The 14172-nt window shown below is 39.5% G+C and overlaps 1 protein-coding gene and 1 pseudogene across 1 annotated transcript in view; one reads left to right on the top strand and one right to left on the bottom strand.

Moving 5' to 3' along the window:
* SPTLC2 (serine palmitoyltransferase long chain base subunit 2) overlaps positions 1 to 14172 on the bottom strand; it is a 96025-nt gene that overhangs the window by 26617 nt on the left and 55236 nt on the right. The gene's annotated exons all lie outside the window — the stretch shown is intronic.
* On the top strand, positions 1713 to 4335 carry LOC133065966 (small ubiquitin-related modifier 1-like; annotated as a pseudogene).

Genomic DNA, 14172 nt, shown 5'->3' with positions numbered 1-14172 from the left:
TCCTCTGTCGTCCCCTTCTCCTCTCGCCCTCAATCATTCCCAGCATCAGGGTCTTTTCTAGTGAGTCAGTTCTTTGCATCAGGTGGCCAAAGTATTGGAGTTTCAGCTTCAACATTAGTCCTTCTGATGAACATTCAAGACTGATTTCCTTGAGGATGGACTTCCTTATGTGTTGCTATTCATAAGCACCATCTGCATCCTAGCAGAACTCATCTGATTTTTGTTCTTGTCAAAATTATGGAGTAAATTCTAATAACCTCAGAATGAAACTGTCCACCCAAACTGCTAAAAAGGCAATCAATACCCTCATTTTCTTCCCTCCCTTAAATGACTCTTTCTGTTCACTGATTTTTAGGTGGTCAAACTAGTCAAACTCTTCTAATCTTTTGGTGCTATGTATATGCTTTGCTAAAAATAACACTAATAAAATTATTATTTGTATATGTGTATGCTGCTGCTGCTAAGTTGCTTCAGTCGTGGCCGACTCTGTGCGACCCCAGAGATGGCAGCCCACCAGGCTCCCCCGTCCCTGGGATTCTCCAGACAAGAACACTGAGTGGGTTGCCATGTCCTTCGCCAAAGCATGAAAGTGAAAAGTGAAAGTGAAGTCACTCAGTCGTGTCTGACTCTTAGCGACCCCGTGGACTGCAGCCTACCAGGCTCCTCTGTCCATGGGATTTTCCAGGCAAGAGTACTGGGGTGGGTTGCCATTGCCTTCTCCAGTATATGTGTATACTATTTGTATATATGTACATATGTGGTGTTAAGTTGCTCAGTCGCGTCTGACTCTTTTGACCTCAAGGACTGTAGCCCGCCAGGCTCCTCTGTCCATGGGATTTCCCAGCAAGAATACTGGACTGGGTTGCCATTTCCTCCTCCAGGGGATCTTCCCGACCCAGAACCTGGGACTCCCATACTGTAGGCAGACTCTTTACCGTCTGAGCCACCAGGGAAGTGTTATATGTATATATATGTCCATGTAAAAGAAGGTAGACTATATGCCAAATAATTGACACTGGTTATTCCTGTTTACTTTATGTGATATATGTTTGAGCTTTTGAAAATGAGCAGGTATTGCTTCTATAAACAAAATAAGAATGAATGAATAGGAGTATACATTTAAATGTAGTATTAAAGGGATTTCCCTGGCAGTCCAGTGGTTAGGACTCAGCATTTTCACTGCTGTGGGCCTGGATTCAACCCGTTGTTGGGGATTAATAAGATCCTGTAAGCCATGCAATGCAGCCAAAAAAAAAAGGTAGTATTAAAAATTCCACATTTGGGATCCTTAACAGACTGACCCCCAAATTCCATATACTTATGCAGCAAGAGGACTCAAACAAAATACATAAAAAAGAATTTCAAAATCAGAACTTAAACCAGAACATGAAAACACATCTTATTTGTACAAATAAACAAACTCCACATCAAGAGTTTTCCTTGTTAGTCTCCTACTTTCATTAATTAGAATCATGTAACAAAGTTCCCAAATCAGTTTGTTCTTGGCTGTTACTGATGATCTACTTTCTAGCAAATTGACAAGGATATAAACATCATGCGTGGGACCAACTAAAAATCAATTAATGAGCAGAAACTAAAATACAAAGGTAACTGAATTTAATGTTGTAAAACTGTCAACATTCCAAGGAAATCAGAGTTTAGAATCCAAAGTTGGGTCTTCACTGCCAAGCCCAATATGGAGGGGGGAAAAGCTGACAAGCTTAGACAAGAGTTTATTCACTTATTTACTTCTACTGAAGCTGAGAAACATTAAAGGCAAATTTTAGTATTCAGGAGAACGGGAGGGGAATGGTGGGAGGGAGAAAAAAATTTTTTAGTATTCGAAAGAGTGGACTAATTAACTGAGAATACTGTGCTGGCTAATTTTATGTGTCACTCTGACTGGGCTCCATGGGCCTCAGATGTTTAATCAAACATTATTCTGTTTGTGTCTGTGAGGGTGTTTAGAATGAGAGCAACATTTAAGTTGGCTGACTACCCTGTGTGTGGGGGCCACAATCAATCAGCTAAAAGCCTAAATAGGACAAAATAAGACCTGCCAGGCAGCCTGCCTGCTAAGGTGGGACATTATTATTTTTCCTGTCTTCATACTTGAACTGAAGCACCAGTGCTTGCCGGATCTTGAGACTGACGGCATTTGGCCTAAATCACCTGGGTCTCCAGCTTGCCTGCTGTAGAACTGGAGTCTTTCAGCCCCTGTAACTATGTGAGCCAATTCTTTCCCTTTCCGTTCCTCTTTCCCTCTACCCTCCCTATAAAAATACTGCACAAGAACAGTTCAGCAGATGTTTTATGGCATGGATGTCTTAGAAAGCTTGGAATCTCTCCAAGAGACAACAATCTATTCATTTGACCAAGTTATTCCAGGTGCTGTGGGACTTAGAAGATACTTAATAGAATATTTTCTTGAGTAATGGCCATACGTTTACTTAGAAGTTAAAAATAAATTCTAACTGCTGTTAGAGCCACTTATCTTCTATTTTCTTTTCTACTACGCTCCACTTACGGCTGCAATCCCCAGTTCTACCATTTGAAGTATAAGCATAGAACTGGAAAGAATACTAACCCATATAATTACTGTACTTCACTTAAAAGGTTTTTGTTATAAAGAAGAGATAAGATCCACGTCCCACATCAAATACTAAATTGACCAAGCGCTTCTTTTACCCTTTGTGTGTGTGTGTGCGTATACACAACGTGCTCAATCATGTCCAACTCTTTGCAACCCCATGGACTGTAAGCCCGCCAGGCGCCTCTGTCCATGGGATTTTCCAGGCAAGAACACTGGAGTGGGTTTCCATTTCCTCCTCCATGGGATCTTTGCAACCCAGTGATTGAACCCGAGTCTCTTGTGTCTCCTGCATTGGCAGGAGGATTCTTTAGCACTTTTATCCTTTATCAATTGCAAAAACAAACAGCTCTCTAGGTCTCTGGGAATAGAGCACCTGTCACTGAAGAGGTGTGGCTCAGACAAAAACTGAATGGTAGACATTACTCAAAATTACATATAGCAGCAAATTATTTTAGAATAAAAAAATCTTGTCATCATGCTCTCTATTTATCACTACAAGAGAAGGGCTTGCTAAATAATTAAAAACTGAACAAGCAGGAGGTGTAGTGAAGTCTCTTCAGTTCTGGTGCTGTGCTGTGAGCTACAGACATGAATTTGTAAACCCCAAAGTGAAGTTCTGCCTACCCAAGGCTGCTGCTGTATGGAGTCTCCTGGGGAAGCCACTGTCACCAGGTCTGACCAGGAGGTAAAACCGTCAACTGAGGATTTCATGGGTAAGAAGGAAGGAGACTATTTTAAACTCAAGGTCACTGTACAGGAGAGCAGTGAGATTCACTTCAAAGTGAAAATGACGACATATTTCAAGAAACTCACAGAATCACACTGTCAAAAACAGGGAGCTCCCATGAATTCATCCAGATTTCTCTTTGAAGGTCAGGAAATTGCTGATAATCACACTCCACAAGAACTGGGAATGTAGGAAGATGTGATTAAAGTTTGTCAGGGACAAAGAGGGTCAGTCAACAGTTTAGACTCTTGTTTTTTTTTCTTTTCCTTAATCCTTAAAAAACTTATATAAAAAAAAAGCTCTTTTGTAATGTGGTGTTCAAAACAGAATTGAAAACCGGCACCCCATCTCTTTAAAAAACCTTGTAATTTGGATTCTTGTGTCCATGATTCACTATCGTCTGTTTTCATTGTGCTGAATTCTGGTGACCCAACCTCAGCCCTCGTTATATCACTCTCTGTGTTTTAAAAATAACATGGGTGCACAAAGAGGCCACCTTTTCCAGGACTGTGTATTTGCAGGCTGGTGATAAATAAGATCCATTAATGTGAGTGTTTCTAATGACTTTCTAGTTCTTAGGCATATGATCACTTCACTCCTGGACAAGGATTTTCAGTGGGAGATGGATGTTTTTCAGAGAACTGAACTATGAAAAATGACCTTTCCTTAGCTTGAAGCTAATTTTAAAATCTGAGGGTCAGGACCAAAAGAAGAGCAGTATCAGGCTGGAGTCATGGTGACAGAGACGATGAGAACAATAACTAATTCCAGAGATGGCTTCACTGCAGAGAAAGCGTTTTAAGATGAGAGCAAAACCTTGTTAGAAGATCCCAGAAAAGTTCTAATAATCATTAGCAGTTAAAGTTATTCATGTAGATGTGATTACAACAGAACACTGCTCTTTTTGCTACTTTTTGGCCTGGGATAGTGGTTTTAAATGGACACTGTCTGTATCAGCTTCATTAAAATAAACAAAATATTTGCTTAAAAAAAAACCTGAATAAGGAAAGGTAAAAAATGGGGGAGGAACCTTTTCTACAAGTTGTAGCAAATATTTTGTACTTGTTAAAGTTTTGATAATTTTTGCTTAATCTATGAATTTTATAAATCCATAGATACTTAAGTTGATTTTCATGTCAACAGAAATATATTGATAATCATCAAGGTTAAACCATGGAGAAACTTCTATTTTATGATAATATATATATTACATATATATAATATATATATATATTCATATTTAGATGATACCATAGTATGTGAATTGGGCAGAATAGGGATTCATTCTTAACCAGGTCATCAAGCTTTCTTTGTTGAAGAAGCAGTCTCTTCTTGACTGATCTCAACTTTCTTAATCACTAATGATCATTCTCTTTGATCAGCTCTAAAGTGGGTGGGGGCAGAGAGGCAGCAGATAACATTTTTCAACTCTCATCACAGCACTTTCTAGATCAATAAATGATATACTTGTCACAAGTATCCAGACAAGATGCCTTGTGAAAAGTGGAATCTCATGTCCTCCTGGAAAAGAGAGCAAGAGGGACAAAAGAATGTCAGCAAACACAGCAAGTCAACTGACCTTTAAGGTCATCAGTTATTTAACTTCTACATGAACACCTGCAGAGATGCGGGTGAAAAATTAGCATCACTATATCTAAAAATATCTTAAAATACCAAAAGGGAATAGAGAAGGCAGTAGTGGTGAAAGAGAGAATAGCATAGGACCTAAAGAAAAACATCAATGAAGCTGTTTCTAAAACCACACTATGCTGGAACTTGAATTAATCTGGTCATGTTTTTCACATGATCTAAGAGAAGAAAGGATGAAATATACTATTTAAAAATGTTACCTAAAACAAAAGTAAAAGAAATATTAGCCAAAAGGCAGGACAGACTGATTTTAATAACACTTAAGCCCCAGTTAAAGGGCACTAGGAAATCTTCCCATTGGGCTGTTAAGAGACCAAGGGAATAGAAAAATAAATATAGTGAACAGTCTTATAAAATGGATATTTATAAGGGACTTTCAGGAAGCAAGAATTCAGTAACTCTGGAACACTGAAGCAAAATGAGTTTTCCAGGCTCTAGACACAGCCCCTGTTTTGCTAGATTGTCGACAAATATCTGAGTGCTCAGCCTGGGCGACTGTCAAATTAATGAATGTCAAAGCAGACGGCTTGCCTCTCCCTAGCCTAGGGATGCTGTTCTAAAGCAGGCCTTCAGCTCTTCCCCGCCCTACAAGAGTGCATGTGTACGTGTGAGTGCGCTCAGTCGTGTCCAATTCTTTGCGACCACATGCATCTAAATATCTGAATAGTGTTAACGACACTATTTCTATTTCTTTTCTCGGCAACTAGAGGAGCTCTGTGAACACCAAGCACCGTAGGTAAATTCCTTTCACGAGCATGGTTTATCACCCTCTCCCTAGCAGCAGCTTAATCTTTTAATCAATCAGTGTCAATGCCCAAAACTAGGATTTCCTGAGGACGGCCGCAGGAACAAGGACTGCCGCAGGGCTGCTGTGCGACAGGCAGCGGGGCCAAGGCCTGAAGTCGTTGATTCACTACAATCAAGAATTTAAAAGAATGGTTACTAACGCGAAGCCAGAGACAGGAGGCCCTAAACAAAAGGAGGAAAAGAGGCCAAGTGCCTCAGAAACGAAGGAAAATTAAGGAGTTTTAAAGGGTGCCAGCCCATAACTAGGACAGAAAGGCTTAATTTGTCCAGACTGTCCTACTGTCCTCCTTTGGTACTGGAATGTATCATTCATGGCTACTTTTAGACAGAAACGAAGTGACGAGGAAACACGACTACTGTGGTCAAGCACTCACGGGCAGGTGAAGGGCGTCAGCAAATAAAGCGAGGCCTGGAATTAAACTAGAGTTTCAGAGGCATCTGCAAGTATGGAACATTTAGAAAAAAAGAGTATACAGTGGGCAAGGCTTTTGTAGGTTAGGTACAAAAGAATTTGAGATTCTGAATTAATAGGCTATAAAAATATAAGTAGCATTAAAACAAAAGAATTCCAACCAGCCTGTAGAGGCCTGGTCATAGGCCCCTGATCCCTTTGTTGTCTCTTTTCTCTCCCCTAACTGGTTCTAATTTCACCTTTACTGCTGATTCATTCAGCAAGGACCATCAACTCTTTGGAAGGATGCATCAATGCATTCAGTTCCAAACACAGTGAAGACAGACAATTTAGCATCAACACCAAACTCCTGTTCCACACGCCAATATTTCTCTTATTTTTCTTTTTAAAAAAACAGATCGAGTATCTTGTCCTCTAATTTCCTTTCCTTTCTCCAATTACCACCAATCAGAATAGTTGCTTTTGGTTTTCACTGATGTAAACAAGCTCAAGAAAAAAGAGAGAAAAAGACAACTTTCAAATCTCTTAAAAGTTAGTTTGCATTATTAACTTAGGTTTTCTTTAAAATGCATTGTCTAGGGCCTTGTCCACCAAGACTCATGGTCTGATGAAGTGGACTCGAATCCTCGTTTTTTTCCGGGGTCTCTCATTGTTTTAATTAATTAATTAGTTTTTTGGTTGTGCTGGGTCTTCGTTTCTGCATGGGCTTTTCTCTAGTTGCAGTGAGTGAGGGCTTCTCATTGCTGTGGCTTTTCTTGTTGCAGAACAAGGGCCCTAGACACTCGGTTTTCAGTAGTTGCGGCTCGCAGGCTCTAGAACAAGGGCTCAGTAGCTGTGGTGCACAGGCTTAGCTGCTCTGCGGCATATGGTATCTTCCCAGAACAGAGATCAGACCGGTGTCCCCTATGTTAGCAGGTGGACTTCTATCCACTGTACCACCAGGGATGTCCTGGAATCCTCATTTTTAACAAACTCTACAGCAGTGGTGCCACACATTAGAATCCTTTGGGATGCTTTTAAATAAAAACTTATAAGAGCCTCACCCCGAGATATTCACTAGGTCTGCAAAGGGGCCGTGGTAATTAGGTATTAGGCATTGTTACTAATTACTATTACTGTGTGTGAACAAGGTTAGAAACCACCACACTAAAAGTGACTTTGGTGCACGTGGTCCATGGACACAGTCTGAAACAGGGGCTGAAAAGAATACACCTTAATGAGGGCCTCCTGAAACTCATTCCAATGTCAAAGTAGATGGTAGGCAGCTACAAGTATTTAGATCATTTATTTTTTCCTAAACCACAGGTGACAATTTAAAAAAAAAAAAATCAATTCCTCTTCAAAAAGATCTCCAATCTTAAGGAAAGCCCTAAGGAGAATATCTTGGTTCTTAAATGAGAAGAGTCCATCTGTCTTGTCACTTATTTATACATAGTAAGTATTCCCATGGCAATAAACTATAACAAAGTTGATGAAAATCTAGGATAAAGTCTCCTGGACAAAGCCCTTAAAAACAATTCTGGGGGCAGGGGGAGGGAAGAGCAATTCCAACCGTATTAAGGTTGAGAAAGTTATTCTTCTTCAACAAAGAGAACAGAGACTAGGCTATAAAGTTGCCAAATCATAAGTGATGAGAAGAAATGGTCATTCATCTCAGCTAAACAGTAACTGAACAAATCAAATCATGGAAAAATCTTTTAAATCAATTTTATTATGAAATGAAACTGAAGTAGTCCATCTACTTCAATCTTAATAATGATATGACTCACAGTACTTTAATTAAGAGTTTAATTCCCAGGCTTCCCTGGTGTCTCAGAGGTAAAGAATCTGCCTGCCAATGCAGAGGACACGGGTTCGAGCCCCGATCCAGGAAGATCCCACAGGCCAAGGAGCAATTGCCCGTGCGCCACAACAATGGAGCCTGGGAACCACAACTGCTGACCGTCTCGCCCTAGAGCCCAAGCTCCACGACTAGAGAAGCCTCTGCAAGAAGCAGCCCATGCACCTCAAAGAAGAGTCACCCCTGCTCACTGCAACTAGACAAAGCCCATGCAGCAATGAAGATCCAGTGTGGCCAAGAAGAAAAAACAAATCAATAAATAAAATTATTTAAAAAAAATGCTAGTTCCCTTATATCATCTTACCACATCTCCTCCAAAACAGTTCAAGGCTCTTTTCCTGTCCAAGGGGAACATCTTCAAACTCCTTATTTATGCTGTGCATTAATAACAATATTCTACTAAATGAACAAGTCTACATTTGTTCAGAGATTAGCTTCCAGCCTGTTGCTGCCTGTGGACATCTTAATAACCAGCTTCAAACAAACTCTGAAACAAGGAGAGACCACTCGTGTGGCAAGAAATGTTTTATTAGTCCTTGGATTTGGAAAAAAGAAATGGGAGTGGAAGAAGAAATAGACAAACCATGCTACAGAGCTCCTGAGTATTCAGGATAGATTTCTGAAGCAAAGAGGGAGGTTAAAGGGGTTACTGATCCATGGGGAGGAAAGAGGTAGTAGGCTTTCATTTGTAGCGGTGATTATAACTAAACTTAGTATTTTTTCTTTTTTAATTTGCAGACCAGAAAAAGGAAAATTAAAAATAGGTTATAAAATAGTAGTCTATTTTAATAAGATGTTAAATATCACTAAAGGAACTTCAGAAGTGGAAGTGGATAGAGTTCAGGAAAGCCACATTCTACTCAGATATTCAGAATACCTGTCGTATGTGTTGAGCTCAAATTTCTCCACCTATAAAGTGGTTATGCTGCTTGCTAATTTCAGAAGGCTTAAGCTATGGGATAAAAATGGCTTTTTGCAAGATAACAGCCTACTTTACAGAAGGAAAGTTTTTCTTTGATTGTTGGTTATTTTTCTAAAGTAATATATTCCATAGGAAAAATCCACAGAGATAGATTAGTAAGAAATATAAAATCAGTAAGATCTTAATTTGCTTCGAATAGTTAGCTGGATTTAAGGAAGTTTATGGGTTTTCTTTGGTGGGGTGGTGAAGGGGGAGAAGGAAGGAGGAAAATGAAGAAAGGGGGAAGTTGAACCAAGAGGAATTTATTTGTGGCTCTGAAACCAGTCCTTCTCAGAATCCTACCCCTACCACTAGACTATGAGTATTTTTAAAGGCGAGGATCATGTATTGTTCACTCTGTACCCCTCAACAGCACAGCCATCACAGGGTAGAGAGTAAATGCCTGAGAAACGTTTGATAAATGAAGAATTAAATATTTCTTAACATTGTTCTAGGCAGTAGTTACAAGTAAAGGGATCTAATCTAACTCTCAGTGTTAGATATACTGCTAAACTGTACTGTGGCTAAGAACAAAACTGGGTTCACTAGAAAACTTGACTTTTACTTAGATGAATCTAATAGTAAAATAAACAAATTACATAAAAGCAGATATGTAATAATAAAGAAAAAAAGTGGAACTCAAGCACTCCTAGCCTCAGAAAGCACAGGAATCAGAAAGAAAGGACCCAGGCTCAACCAAATGAGAAGCCTGCCTGCCAAACATAACCAGTGGGTGTCAGAAGTTCTCTTTATGACCACTCCCTCCCCCTCAAGGACTGTTTTCTTTAATAGTCCTGCTCCCTCAGTGTGGGGGCCCCTGGAAGGCTTTTTTTAAAAACCTTTCTCAGTTCTAAATTAGCTTTGGACAGTTCCTGGGACTCTCATTCCTATAACAGATTTGTTAATAAGACCCTGATGCTGGGAAGGATTGGAGGCAGGAGGAGAAAGGGATGACAGAGGATGAGATGGCTGGATGGCGTCACCGACTCGATGGACATGGGTTCGGGTAGACTCTGGGAGTTGGTGATGGATAGGGAGGGCTGGCGTGCTGCGATTCATGGGGTTGCAAAGAGTTGGACACGACTGAGTGACTGAACTGAACTGAACTGGGATTCTCAGGGTGATCGTTTAACACCTCATTAACAAGTCTATTATAGGACTTAATCCAAATGAGCCAAACCAAATTTTAATTAAACCTCAATCTGCCCAAGGGGCTCTCAGTTCCCCTCAGTACCAAGAAGTTCAAAAAATACAGTTTCTACAAAGAAAGTTATTTCTGTCATATTACAGTCTATCAGTAAGACGCACCTAACTAGCTTATTCCATAATTTTGCCATTCTGGCTTTAAAATTCAGCTATCCCTTGTAGTTCAGCTGGTAAAGAATCCGCCTGCAATGTGGGAGACCTGGGTTCGATCCCTGGATTGGGAAGATCCCCTGGAGAAGGGAAAGGCTACCCACTCCAGTATTCTGGCCTGGAGAATTCCAGGGACTGTATAGTCCATGGAGTAGCAAAGAGTTGGACATGACTGAGTGACTTCACTGTCACACACTGTACTTTAAGAACCTACCCATCCATTTTCTAATATTTCTGGATTATGTGTGTATTCATTTGTTCAGCAAGTTTATCAATAGGCTACTAGATTTCAGACACTAAGCTAGGTGCAACGCTTGTTATGGACTATGTCTCTGGACATCAAAACACATGAAAGCACAGCTCTGGAAAATGGAAAAGCACAAATCTAGTTGCTTCGGCCAGACATTTTGCCCTGATTCATGAATAGATCTTACAGCTAAATTTCCATTACTGGATGTGGATTAGTGATGTGTGAAGTAAAATCTAGAATTTCAAATGTCTTGTGTAAGTTGTCAGAATTTCCTAGCTCTCATTTCTTTCCTACTCACCAGCCTGTTCTAACTTCACGTGTCCACTCAGAGTACATGCACAATTCCCAGCCACTGTTACCTTACTGTGGTTCCTAGGGAACACGGCTCTCAGGATTGACTCATCATTCTGGTCATACGGCCCTCTCTTCAAGAAAAGGACAGGGACTGGAGAGGAAATGAGGAAAAAACTGGGAGAAAGAAGAAAGGCATGCTCCCAATGTAGGGGAGGGAAAGGATCTCAACTTGCCCTGCGTGCTGCAGCTCTTCTGAAGGCTCGGCGCTCCTGTCACCGAAGAATAACACATCGTTCCACAACAAAGATGAAAACATTTATCAATAATCAATCACAGACTACTCGTGTGCACGGTTAAGCCTTACTTTCAACTTTAAGCAGGATTTATTTCCATGGAAGTTATTAATGTACTGTGGAATCTAAAACAAAAAAGTTTTAATCATAAAAGTAACATATTCAATCTGGTAAAATAAAATTCACTCCTCCACCCAGCCACCTCACGCCCACTCCCAGCGAGAGGCTGCAGGTTCTGTTCCTGGCTTTCCTCGTGGCTAGTACAGAAATGCCGAACAGTGTTCTTACCCCTCTGCCGCTTCTTCTGTCAATCTTGGATCTAGGTAAGGCATCTATCTGGACTCCTCCTTTCCATGTTTTGTCCACTAATCACCACTACCTTTTTGTAATGTTACTAATTTAAAAATTCTCGTAATGGCTAGTTATCTTCATAAATTTAAAGACTATCTTCTTGGGGAGGGCAGGCTACACAGCTTGTGAGCTCGTCGCCCCCCAGGGATGGGACCAGGTCACGGGAGTGAAAGCACCAAGTCCCAAGTGCTGAACCACCAGGGAGTGCCCTGAAGACGATTTCTTAATTTCAAAATGCGTCGTTTGTAAACTTAAGGCAGTATCTACTGGTTTCACTAAGTACGGTAAAAAGAAACCGATACACTTGTATGCCCTGACCTTCTTTACCCTCTTTCTGTGTCTCCTGCCTTCTGTCAGCTACGTTCATATTGTCAAGGTTCTTGGTGCTTCTGATTTATAACCATAGCTAAACTTTCCATGCTCTACCTATAACTGAACCCCAAGATGAGACACTAATTAAAAGCACTAATACTTCACTACACTTGGTTAAACAAAAGAAAGTTTTCCAAGTGTCAAGGCTAAGTGTTTTCTCTTTTTTGACCCCCAACAACTCAATAATTTATTTTAGTTTTGATTTTATTTTAAGTTGAGAGAGTAGTTCAACATTTCACAGCTCACAGTATTATCATTATGAAACAACTATTTCAGATCCACTAATTCTGGTTTGGAGGGGAAAAAAAAGAGAAAAATCATATTAACCCAATACACAGTCAAAGAAGGAAAAGAAACACTGTGTGAACATACAGTGCCATAAATCCTACCATCTGACACAGGTCATATCTTCGCTTGGAATAAAATAGATGCTAAAGGAAAACTGAAGTGTTTAATGGCAAGCAAGTATTTACATTTTGTCTAATTTGCTTTAGAGTCACCAATCTATAAGTCCTGTTTATAAGATACTTCTCTGTCCTAATTGATTCTTAATGTTCTTCCAATGATTACTAGTCTCCGTACCTCTATCATTAATGAGCTACAACACCAGTCAGTTATAATAGGACAAATGTTTCCTCCTCTGGCTCTGAAAACTAGCTTACAAATAGCTGCTTCTTGCTCAAGCTAACTGTATCATAAAAGCATGACAATCGATCCCACTAAGAGAAAAGCAGTGACAGCATCGCATCAAAGATTATATTCATATTAAAATATTAATTTCCCTAAGTCCTATAATTCTAAGAACAGTGGTCAGTATACATGAAGTTTCAAGAATAATCGTGTTTGAGTGAATGATCTATCTTATCCTCTATTTAGGTGTCTAGATTTCATAAGTTCTCAGAGTTTGAGAATACAAATAATGGGCGAAATCATAAGTCATTAGGTCTTACGTTGCCTATCTTCAAGGTACCAAAGTATTAATCATTTAATCATTCACCAAGTGTGTACTGCATGCCTACTATGTGCAAAAGGAGAAGGGGGCAGCAGAGGATGAGAAGGTTAGATAGCATCACTGACTCAATGGACCTGAATCTGAGCAAACTCCTGGAGACAGTGAAGGACAGGGGACCCTGGCACACTGCAGTCCAGGGTTTGCAAAGAGTTGGACACGACTTAGCAACTAAACAACAACTGTGTGCCAAATATGGTTCTAAACAGAAGGAATAAAGCAAACAAGACGGCCCCAAATGCCCTATTTTCATGGAATTTATATTCTACTTGGGGAAGATAGACAACAATTTTGAGAAAAATCAAGTCAAACAATTATCTACTCTAAGGTCTTGAAGTAGGCAGTATTTAAGGTGCAAAGGAGGTGCAAGACATACGTTCCTACCCTTAAAGAACTAATAATCTAAAGAGGAAGATGACATATGCATAGAAAAACTACAGTAAAGGGTTAGTCAAATTTCATATCTATAGCTTTGGAATAACTCATATTTTCACACATCATACTATGAAATACTAAGCTATCAATCTATCTGCATCAACTGACCAACAAGCCTTCAGAGTTACTGCCCAATAATATTGCCTATTAACTAAAAGTTCATTTTTGGTAAAGTCTCCATCTTTCTACAACAGCATTATTCTAATACCTTACTAAATTTCATCCTTGTATTACCAAAAATGTTTGCTGAAAAGAAAAAGTAGTGTGAATACTATTAAGATACAGAGGACTCAAAAACGTCACTCAAGACAAAACCAAAAATTATTAGACGTGCTGAATGTGGCAATAATAAACTTCATATAGTCATTGGAATTATGCTATTACAAGCATACTTAGCTGTGTGTTAAAGAGAAAACAAATTGAGTAACATAAGATACTTGAGATATATAGTCAAAATTATAATGAAAGAGGGTGCAATACAGGAGGCACAAACTGTTGAGTAAGGTAGGCTCAGAAAGTGTCGCACAACACGGGCAACAGAGCCAATATTTAGTAATAACCATCAATGGAAAGTAACTTAAAAATTGTACAAAAAATCAAAAAAATCTTAAAAACATTTGCCTTTAAAAATTGCAATGAAAAAGCTCAGGGATTTCACTATATGTTTAGTATTTTAGGACTGGGACACCAACAATAACATCTAGCAAGTAAGTCTATTGATTTATACACTTTGAAGAAAACACTGTGTTCGAACATTAAGCATGAGTTCATTGAGACAATAAATATGTGAAACTATAAACTTGTGAAACACGGCTTTTGGGA

The sequence above is a fragment of the Dama dama genome, chromosome 12, assembly GCF_033118175.1.
Source record: "Dama dama isolate Ldn47 chromosome 12, ASM3311817v1, whole genome shotgun sequence".
In the NCBI taxonomy this organism is placed as follows: domain Eukaryota; kingdom Metazoa; phylum Chordata; class Mammalia; order Artiodactyla; family Cervidae; genus Dama; species Dama dama.
This window is presented reverse-complemented; position numbering and strand designations above follow the sequence as displayed.